The sequence below is a fragment of the Bos taurus genome, chromosome 6 (assembly GCF_002263795.3).
Source record: "Bos taurus isolate L1 Dominette 01449 registration number 42190680 breed Hereford chromosome 6, ARS-UCD2.0, whole genome shotgun sequence".
In the NCBI taxonomy this organism is placed as follows: Eukaryota; Metazoa; Chordata; class Mammalia; order Artiodactyla; family Bovidae; genus Bos; species Bos taurus.
Genome location: NC_037333.1, coordinates 60276490 through 60293956, shown reverse-complemented (window position 1 = coordinate 60293956; position 17467 = coordinate 60276490). Strand labels below are relative to the sequence as shown.

Here is a 17467-nt window from a genome sequence, read left to right as displayed (position 1 = left end):
ATACGTGGCCATGAGGACAGGACTCAACTCTATGACTCTTTCGCTCCCCAGCATAGAGTGACTGCGACTTATCTCACTGAATGACGACAGTACTTCACATCACTTTTTTGTTATAGTCACATATACTTATACGCCAGACACTATATATGTTTTGTTTCAGTCTCAGGAAAATCCAGTAATGTAGACACTATTATGAACATTATTTTTGACAAGAGGAAGCTGAAGCTTAGAGAGACTTATCCAAGGTCAGAGAAAGGCAGGCTTTCCTTTCCCTTTCCCAGCTAAGGCTTCGATCTAAACGAAAAAGGAAACTGCACGTGCTTCCTTTCCTGGGTGAAGGAATTCTCTTCTTGAACAGGTACCTGGAAGGGTCTTTTCAATGTAGATGTTTGCGTAACACTTTCCTGGCCTATATTCTTCATGATGATGTCAGCCTGGAAACAGAAACTTATTCTCATCTCAAACCAAGTTAAATCATCTCCCAATGCTTAAATTCCCTGAACACGATCATGCATTCACATAGTTGATGTTTGCAAAGATTACTGTCTCAGACTCAATTTAAAGTACAAGTGAAATAAGTTGTGAAAGTTAACACCCAGTGTCACAGCTGCAATTGGAAATCCTAGATTCAATCAGCTGTAAAACAAACATCTGGCTATTATATGTCTGATATAAAAGTTTTAGGAGAAAGAACAAGTGTCACGTTCCAAGACATTTGCTACATCCACAGTGCCATGCCTCGGGCGAATGAAGTGATCGCTTTCAGTGCTGAATGGCTGATGAAAAACCGTGGTTTTGTATGGGTTTTTCTGAAGCAGGGACGTGCCTGGGCTTATATTCTCTCATCTATAACTCCAAGCAGACACCAACTATGCGTGCCTGGTGCAAATATGGTAATCATGACAAGCTGGTCTGGGGGCACGCTCGGGACATTCCCCCCTTGGCTAACTCTACATCCCCTCTCCTTCAGGAAATTTTCCAGAAGCCCACAATTTACCAATTTCTCTGCCTTTCCCAACAGATCACCATAATTTCTCACATCTCCTCCCACCTCCACTCCCAAATCAATACCCTTGTGCTCTCCTCGGAGATCTGAGGGATTCATTCTTACCCCAAGACAACAGACTTCTAGTTAATGAAAATCATTTTTCAACTCATTTGCAAAATTCATTTGAACATTTGGGTGTGCGTCCCACCCAAAACTCTCTCCCAAGCTTCATGAAATTCACATGTTTCCATTTGTCGATGGCTGTAATCAAAGCCAAAAGGCATTCCCTTAAGCAATAACCCTTGGAAAGAAAAGTAATGACTTCAACCCAGTTCATAAATTTACTGACTCTTCTTGACTTCTTCACATCACTGAAGGTTTCTGGCAATGTTTCTGAAGGACACTATGAATGCCGGCCTTCAGAGCTGTCTTCCAGGAGGGCATGCACTTCCTGCATTGAGGCAGCCATGGATGACAGAGGATGCCACTTGAAATCTTCCATCGATCTTCCGGAATCACATGGGAAAAGTCACAAGCTGCCACACCTTTGGCTTTTTAATCCCAAACTGATGACTCATCGACCATTTTCATGTGTTACTTTTGAACCCACTTTCTGTTTCTGAATAAACCTCAAGTGATTTTCTCCATATTTTTTTTTTTTTACAAAATGTGTCCTCAAATGTTTTATTTTTAAAAATTAATATTAAAATAATATAGTGCTGAGTTTTCAGGCCATTTCCAAGGAGAAAAATTCTGGTATATTTACAGAATGATGGTATCAGTAGAAAAAGTCTGTAACTTCATTTCAGAAGGGAAACTGTTCATTGTGATATATACATTTCTAGTTCATTTTTTTTAATTGTATTCTTTTATAGTTTTGTCTCAAGGGAAAGTTGATTTTAGTTAATACTGTAAATACCATTTTCAGTGTTAGGCTTTACACACATTATAAAATTACAAAGCAGATATAGAAAGACCAGTGGCATGCTAAAAAAAAAATCAACAAAGTAACATTATGAGTCATTTCAAAGTAACCACTATGAAGCTTAGTTTCCCTGTATGTAAAGTAGCATTAATAGCACAAGTACTAATGTGCTATTTTATCACTATAATCTGCATTTACATTTTAAAATCATAACTAATAACTGTTCAGCACAAGAAAAAGTAGGATTACTAGATTTAGAATCAAGAGATTCATGCTGGGTCTCTGCTCTGTAAATGTGCTCACTCAAGCCAGCAATGTGACCTCTGGAGCTTCCATCTCCCCCCAGATAAAGTCTTGGTTCAGATCCAGGCACTACTCGAAGGGGCTTATATATATTAACTCCATCCTCACATCTCTCCTCTGAGATAAGGGCTGTGAGCCTTTACCATGAGGAACCAAGTCACAGAGTAGTTAAATATCAACGAGTAGCTCACAACTAGTGGTCGAACCCAGGTTCAACCCCAGAAAGGCCAACATTACAGCATTCATGGCCTTACTGATACTCTGCCACACTACTGGCGAGGCCATTCCTGGGACGACCCTAACCACCACCAGGGTTGTTGGAAGGCACAAAGGTCAAGGTATAAATGTTATCCAGATGTGAGCATTAATTACTGTTACTGTATTACTTCAGTAAACCTTGAATATAGCTTGCGGAATAAAGTCTACAACAGTTACATATAGTAAAAGTCAAATTGGCCTACGCACAGTAAAACACGCTTTCTGCAGCATTCTTGCAATGAGGAATCTCTGTCCTCTAGTGCTTGGAAGCCACAAGTTAACACCTGCCATCAAATCTTCCCAAACCAATGCCAGCTCTTGAGGCTCTGCCCTGCAGAACTTGGGGATTTCAGCAGAGGACCTGCCAAGAGTTGAGCGCGCTCACGAGGCTCCTGAGGTCAGCGTGTTGGCCCTGCCTTCAGGGCTTCCTGCAGCTCAGCTCCTTGGGGAGCAGGAATCAAGTTAAGTGAATCTAAGGCGTGGCTGACATGGTGAAGTCCTATGTCCAACTCTTCTATCAAATAACTCAGTTGTAGCCAACTCTTGAAATAAAGCTGGTAAATAACAGAAGAAAACGGACCCCTCTAGTGATATCAAGGAGTCTGGCTAGATCCTGACATCATCTTGTTCACTCCTACAATGTAAATCCAAAGCATAACTCCAGTAGACCTTCTGGCCTCTACTGCCAACAGATTTTTATATATTAATAGATGACATGATGACTAATTCAACTAAAGGACATACAAAATTGTGGTGGCAACAGTTTTTTTTAAAGCCCTTCTATTATTATAATTTAAGGCTTCTATATGACAAAGCATTATGGCAGGCAAGTTACTTTAGTTAATCCCAACCAATCTAGGAGATAGGTATCACTGTCCCACCCCATCTGCCACCATTTACACTGAGGAAAAATGATATTCCCAGGTTCTAGCCATGAGTCCATCCCATAATTTCTCATCATTCAGGTCTCAGCTGAAAGGTCAGTTCCACAAAGAATCATGACCAAAGCACACAACAGAAAGCAAGAAGAAAAAAAAAGGGGGTTTGAAATAAGGACCACAGACTGCTCAAATTGTTGGTTTAATAAAAAGAAATGGAATGAGAAAAAAAGAGAGAGCAACAATAAATCTCCCCCCTCCACTTCCCAGACCCCTCTCCCTCACATGATCTTGTTTAGTTTTACCCACACTGCTTAATACTATCTGAAATTCTTATTTATTTATTGTCTGTCCCCAGCAGAATGCCAGTTTCCGACAGCAAGGGAACTTGTCTGTCTAGTTCAAAGCTCCAGCACCAATAATAATGTCTGGCATAGTTCCAATGCCAGTAACAATGCCTGTCAAAGGACAGGCACGTGGGTAAGAGAGGAAGGAAGGGAGGTGGGGGGAGGGAAGGACGGAGGGAGGAAATGTCTCCATAAGTCTTAGAGGGAGAAAGGCTTATTTTAGACATTGGAGAGAAAGAACTTTGTGGCTTAGAAATGATGTCAAATTCTGAGATGCATTACTAAAGAAAGCTGTAAACTGGCTGGAAATTCAGAGGTGAATTAAGCACTGTCTTTCTGGTGACGGAGAGGGGAAGGTTAGTGCAATCCTTTTGAGATGTGACTTAAAATTCCAGGGCCATTTGACCCTATGGACAACTTCGTTTGCTCATTGCTAACATTCAAAACCTCTTGAGAAGCATATATGTTTGTTCTCTGGTTGGGAATTGCTGGTTGATTATTGCTTTTCATTACTGTCCCATCCCCAACACACCACACACACAGTCAGCCTTCTAAAAGCCTGAGTTAACAGAGATTCTCAGTCACAAGCAGTATTCTAAAATTGGAATTTGGCTGCCTGACCACACACACTAGCCCTGGAATTCAGCAAACATCTGGGCCAGTGAGTGTGAGAAAGTTCTGCGGTAACAAAAGTTCCTGAGGAAACAATGAGAGCTGGAATCCCACCGGCAGCAAGGCGCAGGTGCCAGTGAGGCTGGCCAACCAGACGACAGGGCTGCAGCCTCGCTGCCTGGGTGTGGCTCGGGGCAGCCTGGCGACTTGGCTGGCACCTCGGCACTTACTGAGGGACTCCTCAAGCAGCCCCACAAGGTTCCATTGTCTGCATAAGCACAAGGGTGACCAGGGGATTCCTATGCCAGCTGCTCAATAGCAGCTTTCCCAGGTTGAGGACCTTCTCATACCTGGTGAATGGAGCAGGCAGATTTAATTAAGTTTTACAACTTCCCTGTCATCTACCATAGAGTCATTTGGCATATTAAATTTTTGGAAGTTAGAGACTTTGCTCCCTAATGGAAAAGAAGTGTCTGCTGGCTAGAAGGCTATACTCTTATTCACAGTCACTGAGGTTTCATACTATCTTATTCATTAGCTAAAGCTTCACTCACCCTCACATAGATGGCAAATGAGAATCAAATGCAAGTGAAGTGCTGGGGCCCAGGAGATGAAAAATGATGGGCAGAAAGAGAAAAAAGAAGAAATCTTGGGTATCTTTTGTTTTAAATATGAAAATAAATGTTTCTTTTCTTGAGAACTATCCTTTACTAGCTTTATTTTATTGACTATAAACTAATACTTGCTCACTGTAAAAAGAAAAAAAAATTTTTTTCAAACCTACACAGAGCAAAAGCTTCCTCATAAATCCAGTCCCTAGAGGCAACCACTATTCATTTTGGGTGGATGGCCTATCACAGGTGTTTCTTTTCTGTTTAATAAGTATATGCAACACTCTGCATGCTGCTCTCTGATCTGCTTTTTATCCATGTCCAAGATGTTCTGTATCTCTTTCGATGCTAGTCAATGTAGTTCTGCTTCATCTGTAAATTGAGGATAATGGCATCCAGATTTGACAGCAACATTGTAAGGGCTAAATATTTGTTAGATGCTTAGAACAGGACCTGGAACATGGCAAAAATGCTAGTTAATATTCTCAGCTGCCCAGTATTAAATGTTATAATATCATAAGTTATTTAGCAAATGCCCCAGTGGTAGACATTTCCAATTCTTGCTATTATAAATTATATCACAATAAAAAGTATAGCTTAGGTTTCAATATTATGACTTTTCATTACCTTCAATTGCCCAGAATTTTGCAATGTACATAAACTATTCACATTCATTCATTCGAGCTCACGGGCAAATCAGGTGTGACACTCATTTGAGAGACAAAGAAACTGTGGGTTTAAAAAAAGTAAGTTGCTCAAGACCACCCAGCCAGGAAGCCTGAAGTTATGCTTTGATTCTGGCCATGCAATCATTTGACAAGTGTTTACTAAGTCGGTATTCAACACCAGGCTCTCTGCTGGGCACTGGAAATACAAAGATACATAAAACACCCTCAAAGAACTCTCAGTCTTGTGGGTAGGCAACTCCAATTTTTTAAATAACCATATGGTGTTCCAAGCGTAATAGCAGCATGTACACAAATAGCAATACCAGATGTAGACAAAGAAAGCAATGACTAACTAGAGCAACAGAAGTAGCAAAAAGCTGGTGATAATTCCAAAATCTGTCCTCTAAAGCTGAAGACAGATTCATGGGCAAGAGTGGTTTCAGACTCCTGACTTCCTGTCCTGTTCTTTTTCTACTGCAACATGCTATTTCATATACTCGAAGAATTTAGATCATTTATGTCTGCAAAAAAAAAAAAAAATCATACACACTTTATTCCACCCAAGCTCTCTTTAAGGCAGGAAGGGGACAAGAGAGGAGATGGAAAACTTAATGAACATTTCACTTTAATTGGATATTTTTAAAAAGTCACTATCACGTCATCAACCAATAATAAACCTTGGAGACACAGTATTGGTATTTCCACACTGCTTTAAAGGGCACTAAAGGAAAAAATAAATATGCATCCCAGGTGGCGCTAATGGTAAAGAACCCACCTGCCAATGCAGGAGACATAAAGAGACTTGGGTTCGATCCCTGGATTGGGAAGATTCTCTGGAGGAGGGCATGGCAACCCACTCTAGTATTCTTGTCTGGAGAATCCCATGGACAGAGGAGGCTGGCAGGCTACAGCCCATAGGGTCACAAAGAGTTGTACACAACGAAGTGATTTAACATGCACATACAATATCAATAACAACAAAAGGCACGAATAGCTCTCCATATTGAAGAAGCTACTAAAAATCCAAAACGTTAAGAGTGGTAACTTTATTTCTATCATTACTATTAACTGTAGTTACCATTTCTTGAGTACTCACAATATGCTTAGTTAAAGTCCTTACATCTGTTATCTCATCGACACAACATCTCTATGAAGCAGGTATCATTGTATACATGGGGGAAAATGAGGTTGAAAGAGATTAAAGGATTAGTAAGCACCAGGACCAAGCCTCAAACTAAGGTTTAATTTCAAATCCCATGCTCCTGATGCTAAAGCTGAAGTCCCAATACTCTGGCCACCTGATGCAAAGAGCTGACTCATTAGAAAAGACCCTGATGCTGGGAAAGATTAAAGGCAGGAGGAGAAGGGGACGACAGAGGATGAGATGGTTGGATGGCATCACCAACTCAATGGACAGGAGTTTGAGCAAGCTCTGGGAGATAGTGAAGGACAGGGAAGCTTGGCGTGCTGCAGTCCATGGGGTCACAAAGAGTTGTACATAACTTAGCGACTTCACAACAACCCACGCTCCTAATCATTGTATTATGCTTCTCATTCTAACAGTAACACTTGCTTTTTTGAATACTCTAAGTGCAATAATGTGCACGATACTTTAAAAGCATTGAATGATTTTATTCTTTTTATATTGAGAACCACCTATGAGACTTACATTGTTTTAAATCACAAATTTAGGAAACTTTATCATCGTAGCTGGCTGACATCTGAGTTGGAAACTGGCACCTTCTATTGCATTTCATTCTCCAAAATTAGACAATCAGGACCCATATCAAACAAAAGCTCCCATGATGATGAGCTGACACTGCAACACAAAGCACAAGTTTACATCAGGCGCCAGGTCTGACGTAGTTTATGTTCAAAACAAAAATGGCAGTCACCCAGTATCTGTCATGTGGAATTATGGGCTCAGCTATGGCCGAGTCAAAGCACATTCACCTAGTGTGTCTAAACATCTGACTCTAATCATTACAGCAGGGATCAAGTCAGGCATTGAGGCTTATAAGTGTATTTCTCCAGCTGTGGGAAGTTGAGAGGAAAACAGTTTTTAGGGAAGGGATGTTGGGGTGATTTAAGATCATCAACAGTCAGTAGAATGTGTTTTCTCTTTCTCCCCATCTCCTTTTCTCATGCTAAAGATCTGGCTGTGTCCAGTGTTGTCCAGCCAAGAAGGTCAGGCAGAAGACAGAGAAGATTCTGTGGGTGTCTGTCAGCCCTCATCTTATTCATTGTTCTATATCATCCACACACACACCCTCTTCCTGCCTCCTCCATCCTGTTAATATGAATAACAGAGGATTACTCAGCTTTTTATTCACTCCCAGATATTTGGGGGAATCAGTTATAATAAATCTGCAATCTAGTCCTTTCTTGTGTAAACATAAAGAATCAAAGTTTCAACTAAATATATTTATTATCCTCTAATGATATTTCCCATTCTACCCGGCTCCAGGCTTCCAGGGAAGCATGGCCCCACCACCCTTACTCTTAAGGTCTGCATGGAAACCCTGCACCAGCTACCCATGGTCTATTAATCCTCAGTCATCAATCTATTCCCCAACAACTTCCTTTTTACAAACCACAGCAATCTCCACTAGTCTTTTTTTTTTTTTTTCTTTTCTTAACACATCTATCCTCCTCCTACTTGAGGTCAGCTTTCCATTATGTGGAGTTGATCTGGACGTTAACCACTCCAGAACAGAAATCACAACCAGGCCAAATAAATATTCGCAGCCACAGGATAAATGGGATAAGATGAGAACGTCTCGCTGTTCCTCTTGGTGTTTATGTTACATTTTTGCTCGTTTTGTGAAAGTTAAATTGGAGACAGAATCTTCCTGGCCGCACAAAGTCTCAAACCGTGTGGCCAGATAACCTCCAGGAAGGTTTTGTATGTTTTAAACATACAAAAGCTCTGTTTTGTTTTACTTATTAAGTCTACATGCTAGCATATAATGGGGCTTCCCAGGTGGTGCTAGTGGTAAAGAACTCGCCTGCCAATGCAGGAGACATAAGAGATGCTGGTTTGATCCCTGGGTTGAGAAGATCCTCTGGAGGAGGGCAAGGCAACTCACTCCAGTATTCTTGCCTGGAGAATTCCCATAGACAGAGAAGCCTGGTGGGCTACAGTCCACAGGGTCATAAAGACTTGGACACGACTGAAGCACCTGAGCACACATGCACACTGCATATAATAAAGTGGTTCTTTATGAGGTTTTATAAGACAAATCAGACTCATCAGAAAACAATGTCATAAGGAAAAATTTAGAAAACTTATAGATCAGTGTATAAAGGAAGGAGAAGGGAATGTCACATTTGTCAAGCACCAGATACTGTCATGTACATGATTTCAGTTAATCTCAGAATGGGTAGGTAAACTCAATCCCCCCAACACCTTTTGGGTTAGATATAAATAGGATCTTCCAACTTGAGGTCCCAGGTCTAGTAACGCACAGAGGTTACAAATCTGATAAGCCCAGAACTGCACTAAACATTTTTTGTTAATATTTTATTTACTTATTTAGCTGCACTGGGTCTTAGTTGTGGCACACAGGCTCTTCATTGCATCAGGTGGAATCTTCACTGTGGCTCATGGACCCTCTAGTTGTGGTGTGTGGGTTCAGTCGCTGCAGCACAGGCTTAGTTGCTTCATGCCATGTGGGTTCTTAGTTCCCTTACCAGGGATCGAACCTGCATCCCCTGTATTTCAAGATGGATTCTTAATCACTGGACCACCAGGGAAGTTTCAACCTTTTTTTTTTTTTTTAAATCCAGACTCAAGTATACCACATTAGCCCCCAAGATGAACACCTTGTCTTTCCATTTTTCTCTCTTGACAAAGTAGATCCTTCTCACCATTTGTTTGGCCTGAAGGCAAAGCTCAAGTGTAGCTGAAGCCAGAATTGTGTGTTTCAATCCTGGCTCTGTCCTCACTCCCCAGAGCCTCTCGGTCGTCCCGTTTAACCTTCTAAGGCTCATTTGTCCTCTATGAAGCACTATTTAAATATGTGACAGTATTAGAATATAATGCAAAAAAAGTTTTCCTTTTTCCAATGCATGTGTCATTCTCATACACATTCATACATATATAAACTGACCCAATTACCATATTCTTTTTTTAAATACTGCCCTAAATATTAATATTGTAGAGCTTCCCATTTTACCTCTAGTTCCCCCTATGACTATAAAACCTCAAGTCACTTAGTATCCTTAAGTAACCTCTACAGATACTGGAATTATCTAAAAGTTTTCAGATCTGAAAAGTGAAGGAAAAAATATGAGTTGAGATATGCAATTCAGCACCTAAAACTCCAGCTGTCAGATATCTTCAATACATAACTGTATTTCACTTAATAATTTTATATTCTAATTTTCAACTGGACCCTTTCTTAGACACACTTAAAAATATTTGGCTGCAAGAGGCATGAGAAAACCAAGCTGCACATGAAATCTTCAATTTGTACCTAATAACTCACTGTTGAATTGCACCAACTCCAATGCATGATTCTAAGGATAAGAGTTGTAGACTGCAGCCTCAAGGAAGAAAACATTTTCTAAAAGAACTTAATTTAAATGAGACATAGTAGGACACAGCTAATAGCCTCTGCTAATGGAGCTGGTCTTTTACAATGTACATTCTCTGCAATCTTTTTGTTTATTTTTATTGTGTTTCGGGTTTTTTCTCTGCAGTCAATTTTAAACAGGCATTCTTGACCTGTGTCTAAGCTATCTTTTCTTTCTCTAGGAGCTGAGTTCATTGGCAAGTGACGGATCACAGAAGTGGGTGGTGAAAGCACCAACCAGGCAATGAATCACATTAGGGCCAAACCAGAGAGGAACCCGTGAGGTCTGAAGATCTCTTAAGCCTTCAGGGAAACTCACTGAGAAAACGCAAAACAGTCACACAGTCTTTTTGGCTGAAAAGTTTTGATAACTTTGGCCATGATGAGTTAGAAAACCATGTAAACAAAAGAATGGGTTATATTATTATATAAAGAAGTATGTGCAAATTCTTATCCCCATTTATCCCAAGTATAAAACTTAGTAATTTAAGAAAATAGGGTCTGGAGCCAAACTACCTGGGTTGAAATCTCAGCCTGAGTGTGTCCTAAATACATTTTATAATTTCAGAGCACTCCACCTCTATGCACTTCCATAATATTCTCTATCTCAGAGGAATGTCGGAGAAGGCAATGGCATCCCACTCCAGTACTCTTGCCTGGAAAATCCCATGGATGGAGGAGCCTGGTAGGCTGCAGTCCATGGGGTCGCTAAGAATCGGACACGACTGAGCGACTTCACTTTCACTTTTCACTTTCATGCATCGGAGAAGGAAATGGCAACCCACTCCAGTGTTCTTGCCTGGAGAATCCCAGGGATGGTGGAGCCTGGTGGGCTGCCGTCTATGGGGTCGCACAGAGTTGGACACAACTGAAGTCACTTAGCAGTAGCAGAGGAATGTTCTGAGGATTAAGTGAATGAATATGTATAAAGTATATAGAAGACTTCCTGGTACACAGGGAAGTCTACATGCTGGTGCTATATTAACATTTCATGTCATCATCATCATCATTATCATGTAATATAAAATCTGTCCTGGGTACCAATCAAATTCACAGAATTTTAACTGACACCACAGTTAAACACACACACACACACATTTCCTCAATGAATATCCAACTTGAGAAGATGAGAAACACACGTGTCAGACTGGCTATTTCCACATGTAGTGATAAACTGAAATAGTCAACAGAAGCAAAATACTGCAGAGGATCATGTAATTTCTAACCCTGGAGTGGCACAGAGCAAAGCAAAACAATTCCCATGTTCCTGGTTGTGTGGAACCCTCCATTTCCTCACACCCAACCTTCTTTCACCAAATCTTACAGTTCATATTTTTAGTCTCACAGCCTCTGGCTATCCCTGATCCCTAAGGTTAACTCGGTATTCATGCTGCATACTCACATGGCATTTCTCCACCATGTCCTATGTGTCTAGATCTATAACTGGCACCAAGTTGACTCTCAATAAATAATGGATAAATAGATGGATGGATGGACTAGATAATAATGCATATCCTTCTTGTCTCTTAAGACCAAGTGAGACATCTAGGTGAAAATGCACACCATAAAAATGCTTACAAATGTAGGCTATTATATCAGGATTGAGTTTGAGAGGACTGAGAATCTTAACATTCTAACAGAAAGGGAAAAAACAACCTGATGATGGTGAAGATTTTCTTGGGCTGTATAAACATCTACAAACACAATGCACAAGCCTACAGAATGGGGTTAGTTCACCAGATCCCAGGGTCAGGACTGCTGCAGCTAAGTTGCTTCAGTTGTGTCTGACTCTGTGCGACCCCATAGACGGCAGCCCACCAGGCTCCCCCGTCCCTGGGATTCTCCAGGCAAGAACACTGGAGTGGGTTGCCATTTCCTTCTCCAATGCATGAAAGTGAAAAGTGAAAGTGAAGTCGCTCAGTCGTGTCCGATTCTTAGCAACCCCATGGACTGCAGCCTACCAGGCTCCTCCGTCCATGGGATTTTCCAGGCAAGAGTACTGGAGTGGGGTGCCATTGCCTTCTCCGATATATTACTGTATCATAAATTTAATATTTTCACAATTTATTCCAACATAACTGGCTTCCTTTATAGTACCATGTATCTATATTATTTGATACATTTAAAACATTATTCTGAGAGAGGGTCCATAGGCTTGACCAGACAATCAAGGGGTCTATAGCACAAAAATAGGTTAAAAGCCCTTGGTTATAAGAAGGGTCCCAGAGAACAGAGAGAAATCAAGTGAGTTTTTAAAAATTCTTCTAATCCAACAAAAAGATACTAATAATTCTCTTCAGTTTTGCAATAAGTATGGGGAAAAATCAGAGGAACCACTCACTAATCCAATGTGAGCTGACTAACATGGCATTAGGCTAAATGAACCAATTATGTAGCAAAAACAGAAGTAGATAATGCAACCCACAAACGTCTGGGCCCCAAATACTTCTCACTGAATCTGAAGAACGAGGAAGGGGCTGCTGGCCGTGACTAACACGGGGATAGAGCTGTCTGACAGGGAATGCAGGGAGTTCTATTTTTCATCACATGTTATTTACGTGCAGCCAAGCAGGGCTATCACAACCAGGTCGAGAGGTAAAGTGCTTTGAAGGCAATAAGGACCACTGAAAAGCAACAGTAATGGCAACAGGAGGAAACCTCTCTTTCTTGTAGTACCAACAGCACAGGCTCTAATGGAAGAGCAGAAGTGAACTGAGATGACTGCAAGGTTTAATCGAACCAAAAGAAACTGTAGTGAGAATGTGAAGACTGAGTTAACCAAGACAGGAGGGCAGAATCAAATATTGCCTAAGAGCTATACAGGCCCTAGGAACCCTAAGCACAGCCTCCCAGGAAAGTATAAGGTATCAATCAGGCCTTGAATCATGACCTCTTGTTTCTGGAAGGCAAGACAGTCAAAATGCATATATCCTCTGAGGCTACTTGGCTAAAATCATTCCTGACTTTTCTCCCCTGTGTTTTCATTCCGAATCTGATGGGGTTTTTTCTTTTATTTGTTGGTTTGTTTTCCTGTCTACTCTAAAGGATTTTGGTAATGTAAGATATAAAGCTCTTCTATGACTCCATTTTCAGGACTTCCTAACACAACACTCATACTCTTTCTCTTAGCTATTCTAAAGCATATTAAAGAAACACCTTGGTTTTCTTTTTCATTCTTAAAGAATTTAAATAAAAATGCTTGTATTGGAGGAAAGGCTTTAATTAAAAGGACCAGAATTTCCAACTAAAAAAGAAATCAGTCACAGGAATGAAATTCACAGCATAAAGAATATATAGTAATAATCTTATAATAACTTTGTATGGTGACAGATGGTAACTAGACTTAGTAGTAATCATTTTGTAATATATAAAAATATTGAATCACTATGCTGTACATCTGAAACTAATATAATGTTTTAAACCAATTATACTTCAATTTTTAAAAAAATTAAAGTAAGTAAAATCCAAGATAAATCCTTGTTGAGTTCAGGACAAACAATTGTACACAAACTTTATAATGTTCAGAATAATAAAAAAAAACACTACCATCGAAGAGTAAATAAAGTTGGCTATTACTCAGCTCAATCAACTTGTAACAAAAAAACTAATTTAGCATTAGCCCTCTTGCTTGGAATGAGTAAACAGGGCAATTTTCACATTGTTTCAAATTACACTGCAGCTGTAAAATCTGGCAACATTATTAGAGTAAAAGAGCCAAGAATGGACTTCTAAAGGATTAATACAGTCTTACTGTATTGTTACATCATTTATAGGAACCACCTATAAGTTAATTTCAACACAATTTCTGAATAAACTCCATGGCTTACAGCTCTCAAATCATTACCCTTCTTCACTTAGGTACATATGACAGCTTTTTAATTATAGCAGGGATATCTAAATTTTAAAAGATTAATCAAATCAGTTAATATTTACCCAATATCAAGCTACTACTGGTTATCACTGGATATATTTTTTGATCCACCTAAATGGTGTTTTGTTCAATGGAAATAGTCTATTAGTTGCATTAATCCCCTTGACCCTCTAGACCCAAAGGAGCCTCAAGGAATGTTGTTTGCTGAATATTTCCAAATGAACTGACTCAAAATTCAAGTTGCTGACTTCAGGTGCTCATGAGTAATAATGAGTCAAATGTCATCGCTAACAATGTTTTTATTTTTAATTTGGCATGAACAATAAGTCAAGCCCTGGTGTTACTACAGGAATAAGAGTCATATCACAGAATTGCAAGACAAGTTTACATAACCCAAGCACTGACCAAGACAGGGCTAGTACATGTCATAAAATACTTTTAATCGAGATACAGATGCCAACAAATTATTCTGGGTCATTGGTTCCTGCAGCTAAAGTGAAAAGCCTTAATTCCAAGACCAAATTACTGATCATCCTTGGAATTTATCAGAAACATCAGAGCCAATTCAACTGCTAGAAGATTCCATGGCAATAACTGTTGGGACGAATAATTGTTCCATCTTGGAAGTTTACCTCAGTGAACTCCCAAAAGTTCAAACCATCACAGATGTTTTTAAAAGGCCTAAACAAAGTGAAGATGTTATTTCAGGCAAAAGCAACACCTGCTGACTCAACAACTCTTTTTGATTCCATAAAATCACACAGGAAACAACCTTACTTAGTTCTTTCACCCATTCCCTACTTTTACTCAGGGCAAAAACGGTATATAGTTTGCTGCAGTAGGAAAAAACAATGGAAAACTCAACCATTTTAAGATGAAAACCAGTTATGAGAATCTGGACGAGTTCTTGACTATTCTGAGTTTCCCATTTTCTAAAACGAGATAGTAACAGATGCTGTGCAGCTTGCTGTAAGCATAAAAACACACACAGTAGTCACGTTATGGGCTTCCCTGGTGGCTCAGCTGGTAAAGAATCCACATGCAATGCGGGAGACCTGGGTTCGATCCCTGGCTTGGGAAGATCCCCTACAGGAGGGCATGGCAACCCACTCCAGTATTCTTACCTGGAGAATCCCATGGACAGAGAGGAGCCTGGTGGGCTACAGTCCATGGGGTCACAAAGAGTCGCACAGGACTGAGCGACTAAACACAGCACAGCACAGTCATATTTGCATCAAATTAAAGAAATCCAACTACACAGATTCCACACAGGGAGTTCTCATGAGGATATCTTAGGATGAGCCTTTTACTGTACTGAGTGGGATGCTGGCATTAAAACCTATCTCCTTTTCACATAATTGGTCCCTCAATGCAAATCAACTATTAATTCATTCAACAAATATGTACTGATCACTCCCAGGTCCTATATGCAGCAGTGAAGGAAAGAAACAAAATCCTTGGAGTTAACATTCTAAAGCTCAACTGAAGAAGAATTAAGAACATTTAGATATTTTAAGGATAATTTTCATACATATATTTTCTGAAAATTATATTTTCATACATTTAATTTTCATACATATATATTTTTTAACCTGTCTAAAATAAGACTTGAAAATGAATTTAAAATATCATAGGTACTTAAGGATATCATTGATGCTTAACAAATATTAGCCAAAGTAATTATTTCTTATATGTTATCACTGACATTTGGTCAAGACCAATACATTAAATATTGTGACCAATGACCCCAGTTCTATGATGCCTTACAGTCTGCTGTTTTCATTCCAGTCTCTTATTTGCATATTCCAGCAATCTGAAGAGATATACAGTGTTTCTATTTTACTGTTGAAGATAAGGGCCAAGTGACTTATGTAGTAATGTTAAGTAGTAAATACTAAAACTCCAACCCCCAAAATCGCTCCAAGTATTTTTTTAAAGGGGATGGGGGATAGGAGAAATGGTGACTTTGACTAAAATGAAAGTAATACAGTGACTATCTGCCGTATTTTCACTGCAGAGTCTAACCAACCTGATGTGTGTGGGAGGAAGTCCAATTGACCTTGTAGCTCTAAGCACCTAGAGGATGGTTCATCTTAGACCACTGAGCTCCACTGCCCAGCTCTACTGCCCACTATGGGTACCTGAATTTCCCCATCTGAAAAACAAGAGTAATACTGACCTAATGTGTTGCTGTGAGGATTAAACAAATTAATATGAATACTTGGAAAGCGCTGAGAATACTGTAGTAGTGTAAGTAGTAAATACTAAAACTAAAAAATTAAGCAGCACTTGATAAATCAGAAAGCGAAATTTTATACATGCACAGGCATACATATACACACAAGTGGTTAGCCACCTTCACATGTATTAATCATCCCAATTGCTAGCTAGCTGGCTAGCTAGCTAAGTCACTTCAGTCGTGTCCGACTCTGTGCGACCCCATAGACTCCCACCAGGCTCCCCCATCCCTGGGATTCTCCAGGCAAGAACACTGGAGTGGGTTGCCATTTCCTTCTTCGATGCATGAAAGTGAAAAGTGAAAGTGAAGTCGCTCAGTCATGTCCGACTCTTAGCAACCCCATGGACTGCAGCCTACCAGGCTCCTCCATCCATGGGATTTTCCAGGCAAGAGGACTGGAGTGGGGTGCCATTGACATGTACCAAAGGCCCAAAGACATATTATGGCCAGCGTAAGGTCATAGCCAATATGTGACAGAGCCTGGACAAGAGCCCAACTCTAACTCCAAACCTTGTCCTTTCCATGATCATTTCTGTGTTCTGAAGAACATTTCACAGACTGACAGCTTCAAGAAAGTCAGTCTTCTTTCTGTGCTGTAACTCAGCCATCTCTTCTCTGACTTCAGCAGCCCAGAGAGCATTTTCTTTTCCTTAACTCCTTTAGGCACGCCCAGCCTAGTCCCCCTACCCCTGCCCAATTACTTCATTCTCTGTATCAATAAACCTACCTGGTACTCATTCCTCATCCATTCAACCTGGTATTTTGAGCACCAATTACGGATGCTGCACTGAGCAAGGTGAAGCATGAAATAAGGCCAGGCCAATAACTTTATGTGGAAAATTCTGAAAGAGAGGGGAATACCAAAGCACCTGACCTGCCTCTTGAGAAACCTATATGCAGGTCAGGAAGCAACAGTTAGAACTGGACATGGAACAACAGACTGGTTCCAGATAGGAAAAGGAGTACGTCAAGGCTGTATATTGTCACCCTGCTTATTTAACTTATATGCAGAGTACATCGTGGGAAATGCTGGGCTGGAAGAAGCACAAGCTGGAATCAAGATTGCTGGGAGAAATCTCAATAACCTCAGATATGCAGATGACACCACCCTTATGGCAGAAAGTGAAGAGGAACTCAAAAGCCTCTTGATGAAAGTGAAAGTGGAGAGTGCAGAGTTGGCTTAGAGCTCA

At 40.2% G+C, this 17467-nt stretch overlaps 1 protein-coding gene and 1 long non-coding RNA gene across 22 annotated transcripts in view; both read right to left on the bottom strand.

Annotated features, from left to right (window-relative positions):
* The window catches only part of LIMCH1 (LIM and calponin homology domains 1), a 351668-nt gene that overhangs the window by 281810 nt on the left and 52391 nt on the right, over positions 1–17467 (bottom strand). The gene's annotated exons all lie outside the window — the stretch shown is intronic.
* Positions 1647–17467, bottom strand: part of LOC112447073 (uncharacterized) — a 39317-nt gene continuing 23496 nt past the window's right edge. The window contains exons 2-3 of the long non-coding RNA XR_009494874.1: positions 7260–7409; positions 1647–5375 (exon numbers count right to left, since the gene is read on the bottom strand). This is a non-coding gene — a long non-coding RNA (uncharacterized lncRNA). The remainder of the gene's footprint in view (positions 5376–7259; positions 7410–17467) is intronic.